Source organism: Sardina pilchardus, chromosome 18 (assembly GCF_963854185.1).
Source record: "Sardina pilchardus chromosome 18, fSarPil1.1, whole genome shotgun sequence".
NCBI lineage: Eukaryota > Metazoa > Chordata > Actinopteri > Clupeiformes > Clupeidae > Sardina > Sardina pilchardus.
The window spans coordinates 15,269,629-15,276,824 of NC_085011.1; positions in this window are offsets into that span (position 1 = coordinate 15,269,629).

Genomic DNA, 7,196 nt, shown 5'->3' on the forward strand with positions numbered 1-7,196 from the left:
AGGAGGGGGAGGAGGATGGATAACTTTTGTTATCCCTTCGGGTCAACTTTTGTTATCCCTTTGTATCAACTTAAGTTCTATTGGATATTATCAGTTTGGCTATTTATTACCAGTTTTGCTATTTATGGCCTGCAGGCCTCTTTGACCTGAGCTTATGCAAGTCCGAAAGGGGAAGATTCTGTTGAGGAATGATTCCAGTGGGGGCTGGCATAGAAGCAAACAGGGGGAGTGTGTGTGTGTGTGTGTGTGTGTGTGTGTGTGTGTGTGTGTGTGTGTGTGTGTGTGTGTGTACAGAAGCACAGGTACAGTCTATCTGATCAATACTGTATGTGCCTGGACTCAATTCTATAGACTGATCATTTCCCCACCCATTTCTAAAGGCCGGTCATTTTAACTGGGAATGAACAAGGGTTTTCTAAAGTTAAATAAAACATCCAAATTGTTATGAAAATGATCAATATTTGGTTTGTGTATTCAGAAGCCCTGTGTTACAGTAACAGTCATGGAGCCTTATGATAATCAGAATAAATTAACAATATTTATTAGGGAAAATAATGGTAATTCGGTCAGATTTCGGATCCTTGGTCTTCATGAACACCTTCTTTGCACAGCAGAAGTCTCTTGCAAATGTTCTTACATGCTTTTATTGGGTTCACACATTTCTCCCTTTTGCAAAACAGTTAACACAGATGACATCCAAAGACCCCAAACTATATTGGTTTCCCCGTGTTGAACAAAACGAAAACATCTTTCCACAAGTGGTAGAGATTTTTTGCATATGTCTGAATCTCTGACACACCTGTGTGAATCTCCTTTTCACAATTCTTCAATTAGCAATCATTCATTATCCAAAAAAGATGCCATGTCTGTTCTGTGTTGCTATTTGCAAGTATTGATCTAAGATTTAGAGAAAGTGCTGTATTGCCTATTTTGGTGAAGAAAACAGTATGCAAACATTTATTCAGTATTCACAACGTTTTGGTCATAGACCTTCCTCAGGTGAATTTCACCTGAGGAAGGTCTATGACAGAAACATTTTGAATACTGAATAAATGTTTGCATGCATAATGGACAGTGTGCAGGATTCTCTCTTTCAAGTATAACCTATTCCAATAATTTTGAGAACTTAATTTTGCCTTTTGTTGTCCAGTGTGTAATGATTGAAATCACAGAGTGATTTGACGACAGGATATGTTGTTGAAGGGAAAATGTTGCTTTCTCTGCATGGTTTTAGTGTTTTGAGAGAAAAATGTGCCGTTTTGGCCAGAGTGCTTTTGTTTAGACCTGCGTGTTAATTGTTTTAAAAACTCTGATGTCAGAGTTGACACAAACATTAAAGCAATCGAGAAACACTGTACATTTGTCTTGTCTAATTGCTTACTGTAGGAGGTCTTACATGTCAACAACAATTTAATCTTGAGAGGAATTAATACATTTCTACTCAGTACATTTAGTCTTTTCACTGTTTTTCTGACACAAGAAAAGCAAGCATTAAAGCGATTCAGAACAACTGTGACACCAACTCTTATTTAACTCTTATTCAAACACTGTCTATTATAATGCACTTTCTATCATATTTGCTCCAGTGAAACATAACACAAAACTTTCTCTTTTTTTCTACTCATAGTGTAGCAATAAGATATTTGTCTCTGGGCTAAATGCACTGGGGAAAATACATACAGAGAAGAGCATCTCTGCAACGGTCCGTCTCCTGTGTGGTGTAGTACCACAATCGCCCACTAGAGACTGCCATAGAGCAAGGAACCATCCCCTGTCTGAAGTCTGGAACCCAGACAGAGAAAACGAAGACAAGTTAAAGACACACACACACATGCACACACATTGACACAACACAACACAGACACACTAGACACACACATACACACACACACACACACACACACACACACACACACACACACACACACACACACACAAGGCCAGATCCTGATTGGCACTGCTCATTCATGTAAACTAGGAAGGAAATAAAAACACAGACACATTTTTTTTATTTGTTATTTGAAAATTTTAATTTAATCTTAATTTCACAGGCTTATGGTACAAGGCTCCTTGTGAGGGGTCTGTAATGACGAAGCCACGTTGCAGTATTTTACAGAGATATCATGGCTTTTCTTTCCAACACATTCATCTGTGTACACACACACACACACACACACACACGGACACACACACACGGACACACACACACACACACACACACACACACACACACACAGAACCCTATCTAGTCCTAGGAAAACCACTGTGCTGCAGTTAAGGATACATTTCACACAAGCACTGGGAACTTAAAAATTCTGCTTCACAGTAAATACACTCAACTCTGCTCCTCTACGCTCTGACTGTGACCTCTGACCTCTCCTCACGTAGGCCGTTGCCCCTCCATGCCTCCCTCACGCCATAACCAACTGGCCGCAGTGTGTGTGTGTGTGTGTGTGTGTGTGTGTGTGTGACGACCCTTCCCTACACCGTAACAAACCGCTTGTGGTGTTTGTGTGTGCGCCGTTCCACACCAAGGATCCATGTAAAGGAGCGCCGTCTCTAACTCTAGCAGACACCTGAGAAGCTCGGCGTCATTTAGCATCGATTAAATTAGCATCGTTTAAACCGTTTCATTTGTCTTAAGGCACCGACTATAAGAGCGTTCATAACACACTCCAAACACACTCCCCAAACACACTCTGAAAAAAAATGGAATGATTGGCGGCTCTCTCTTCAGCAGTCGTTAGCAAACACCACTGTCTGTAGAGATTCCAGATAGCAACTCTACAAGGGTGGGATGTGGTTTGTGTTGTTGAAAGGACACATGGTTAAATCTAAGAGAACAGTATGAAGACACAGTGAAGAGGACATCTTGATTTACTCCTGTGAGTGTCAGGAGTTCTCCCTTCACGCGTTAAATGACAAGAGCATGTTTAAAAAGTGCAGTAGAACGCCTAGCACACACATAGCATCAATATAATATCAGCTTCACGCATCAAGGATACAAATGACATGGATAGCCTCACGTTTCCCCTTTAACACCATAAAGGTCAGCCAATCCACGTCTTGTGTGATCTATTCACCTCTTCCTGGTGCTCCATCAGAGCGCACACACCTTTCAGAATCAACATCAGCTTTGAATCACATGAACTCAGATGTTGAAGTGTGACGGACAGATATCACACACACACACATACACACACAGAGCAGCAAAGTTATACTTGAGGCACACACACATAAGCAGAGAGAGCAGCCTACTGAGGAGGAGATGCACAGCCTCACACCGCTAACAGTGTTAGGAGTTTGGAGTCCATTGGGATCATTCCAGAATGACGGTTCCATTGGGATCATTCCAGAATGATGAGTCCACTCACTCCTGCGCCCAACAGCTCTGTCAGGAGTATCCCACCTGGGCCAGGTGATGTCCACACCTGGTTGCGGTTCGCACAGAAATCAGCCCAAAAGCCATGGAGATCAGTTCTTCATCAAGGTGGGGTGGTGGTAGTGTAGTGGTTAAGGAGCTGGGCTAGCGTGAAAGTGGTGGGTTCAATTCCCGACTTCCACCGTTTTGCCCTTGATCAAGGCACTTAACCCCAAGTTGCCCCAGGAGTAATGTAATGACAATGTAATCCCTTGTAGTGTACAGTAAGTCACTTTGGACAAAAGTGTCTGCTAAATGTAATGTAATGTAAGATCAGTTCAGAGCATGACGAGCTCACCGGGAACAGTCTTTACCAAGATCAGTTCAGAGCATTACAAGATCGTTTAGATCAGTTCACAGGGAACAGTGCACTCAGTTCAGTTGAGAGAGATCAGCTTATATAAGACAACTTCAGCGCTTGTCCAGAGAGAACAGCTCAGAAAAGAGCAGTCCACACTGATCAGCTCACAGAGATCAGCCAGCTGTAGAAGTCAGAGCAGCGATGTCAGTCTAAGAATAGCTGCGTTCTGCACACACTCCAGTTGATACACGCGCTCGTGATCCTGCCAACATCACACACTCTCCACGGTGTCACGACATCACATGCTCTCCATGGCGAAGTCCTCCAGCTCGCCCATGGTGATGATGTTGAGGTGGCGTTGCGAGCTGCTGCCGCCGCGGCCCTCGCACTGCGTCGTTGTGTAGAGCGGAGCGTCCTCCGGCTCCTCCTGCGTCCTGTACCCGCCGTCATGCCCTCCGCCATGCCCGTAATCCTGCCCCTGGTCTTGCTCATACCCCTCGTCCTGCCCCTGGCTCTCCCTGCTGTAGTGCTGCTGTTCCACCTCCAGCCCCCAGGGGGCGCCCGTGGGCTCTGGCATGTCCTGATCCTGCATGAGGGTGGCAGGGGCGGACATCTGCGAGCTGGAGCGGGCGGTGGGCAGCGAGGACACGGGCACGGGCACGTACCCGCCCGGGTACAGCATGTAGCGGGGCGGGGACAGCGCCCCCTCTGGCTGCTGGCGCACCGACAGGCGCACGTACTTGCCCGTCTGCGGGTCGAAGAAGGTCTTGGTCTTCACGGCGGGCAGCGGCACGTCCACCATGAAGTACTGGCCGGAGTTAGGGTCCTGCAGCAGCCGTCGCTGGGCAACCGGGTACGACGGGCTGACCACGCCCGTCGCCGTGGGAGCGTACCCTGCGCTGAGGTGGTAGTGTGTGTGTGTTGGGTGCCCGTGCGCTTGTGTAGTGTGTGTTGGGTGCGTCAGCTGTAGCGGCGCGCTCACCACATTGGTGGGCGAGGACGGGACGCTGGACACCGGCTTGACCTCGGTCTTCTTGAGGCGGCGCGTGGTCAGGCGCTTGGCGCGCCGCAGGGCCTTCTCCGACTTGGGGGGCACGGCGGGAGGGGGGCGCCCCGAGTACCGCTCGCTGCTCACGCTGCAGGCCGACTCGGGCCGCTCGACCTCGGACATTCCGTCCATGTCCTCCGACAGCATGCTCACCAGGGAGCGAGAGTCGTCGTCGTCCAGCGCCAGGCTGCGCCGGAACCGGCCCATATACTCCCGCGGCGCCGGAGACTCGGCCAGGGGCAGTGCATCATGGGAAAGCGCGTCCCTGGCGCGGGAGAGGTGGTGCAGGGCAGCGGCGGCCAAGGGGTCGGTGTGGGGTGGGGCGTTGCTATGGGTGACGTGTGGGTCGGTGGTGGTGGTGGGGGGGTAGTAGTGGAGGTCCTCTGCCCTCTCGGGCCCCGTCTCCCGCGGCGACCACGCTCGGAAGCTCTCGGCCACGCTGCGGTGGAACAGCGGCTTCACGGTTTTGGTTACCGCGCCGACCCTGAAGGTGTTGTCCTTCACATTGAACATCGTCGGCTTCCCGAGCGCAGGAGACGTCGGGTTGGACAGCGGAGTCATGATGACCTGTGCCTTCCCATGATCCACCTGGGGCTGGCCTCTTCCTGCGGCAGGTGGTGCATGCTGGGTAAAGCCGTCCTCATCTATCCCCGTGGTTGGCTGATCCTGGGGAAAGCCGTTCTCACCGCCACTTATGGTAGGCGGCCCAGTCTCTCGTCCAGCATGCTGGGGGGTGTGTTTAGGGGCCGCTGGGGGCTCAGGGCCGGCTTGCTGTGTGTGTGTGTGTGTGTGCCTGTGGGATGGTACCTGAGTGTCTGGTGCCGGTTCTTGTGTGTGTGTTATCGTGTGCTGGTGTGGATCTGGTGCTGGTTTGTGTGTGCGTGTTTTCGTGTGTGTGTGTGGATCTGGTGTTGGTTTGGATTCCGGCTCCAGAGAGCTGACGGAATAATACTGCAATGGCTCCGCCTCCTGCCTCAACCCTAGATCACTGACTCCACCCACATCTCTCTCTGCCCCCTCCTCATTGGCTACGCCCCTCCTGGGGACCCCAGATCTTCCACGCTGCTGCGTAGCCTGATGGTAGAACTCCCTCTCGGTGGACCGGTCCCGAATGGCCTCTCGGGGTAGAGAGGTTCCACGGCGACGACCTTTGACCTGCGCAGGCTGAGTGAGGGCCGTGATTGGGCCGTGCTGGTGAGCCAACTGACCGCCGTGCTGTCGGAGCGCCGCCCCGCTCGAATCGCTCTCTCTGATTCGCTCACGCTGATCCGTGGCGGAAGAAGCACTGCTGCGTTCCGTGTTCCTGCGTACTCTGTTGCTGCGTTCCGCATTGTTGTGTTCTGTGTACCTGTATTCCGCGTTGCTGCGTTCTACATTGGTGCGTTCTGCTGTGTTGCTGCGTTCTGCATTGTTACGTTCCGTGTTGCTGCGTTCCGTGCGACTCTCGCGTCTGATTGGCGGGTCTGGTGCTCGTGTGGCGGCGTGCTTCTCTCTCTCGCGGTACCGCATCACGCGCGCCATGTTGGCCTCCGCCTCTCGCTTCGCTCTGTCGGCAGTGGCCGCCGCCGCGTCTGGAGACGGCTCCGCGGTCGTCCCCATGGAAACGGCAGCGTGTTGGCTGAGGTGCGGGACGGGGAACAGGGTGTCATCAGAGGTGACGTCGCTGTTCTGCTGCGGGAGAACCCTGAGGCGGGCGTAGTCTGCCAAGGCGGAGATATCTGGTCTGGACGTGGGTCTGGAGGCGGGTCTAGGGGCGGGCTTCGGGGCGGGTTTAGGGGCAGGCTTGGGGGCGGACTTGGCTCGGTTCTGCTCCGCTGGATTGGGCAGCTCCCTCTGTGGTGGGGGTCCATCTGAACCAGTCTCAGCATGTCTCTGAACGTGGCTGGAGTCGCTGGTGCCAGTCTGAGGGGTGTGTGTGGGCTGAGGTGTGTGTGCGGTGTGAGGGGTGTGTGTGGGGATGTGTATGTGGGGTTGGTTGGGGGCGGAACCTGTCTTAGGGGCTTTAGAGCCCTGGAGAGGAGTGTCCTCTGCAGGCTGGGATTTGGGGGTCTCAACTGACGGGTGCCCTCTCTCTGTGCTGGGAAGTGCATTGTGGGGGTTTGAGTTCTCTGTAGCCTGCACCTCTCCGGATTGAGACTCCCTCTCCTTCCTGCTTCCTGTTTCTGTAGTTGCTAATGAAGGAGACTGCTTCTCCACTCCTCTCCTTCTGTCTCTCTCTCCTCTCTGTCGCTCGACGGACTGGCCTCTCTCTCTCCCTCCTCTCTGTTGATCCACAGACTGGCTTCTCTCTCTCGCTCCTCTCTGTTGATCCACAGACTGGCCTCTCTCTCTCGCTCCTCTCTCACTCTGAGTGGTGTCTCCAATCTCAGTGGACTGTCCTCTCTCTCGCTCTCTCCCTCCTCTCTCTTTTCCTAATCTCTCTCTGT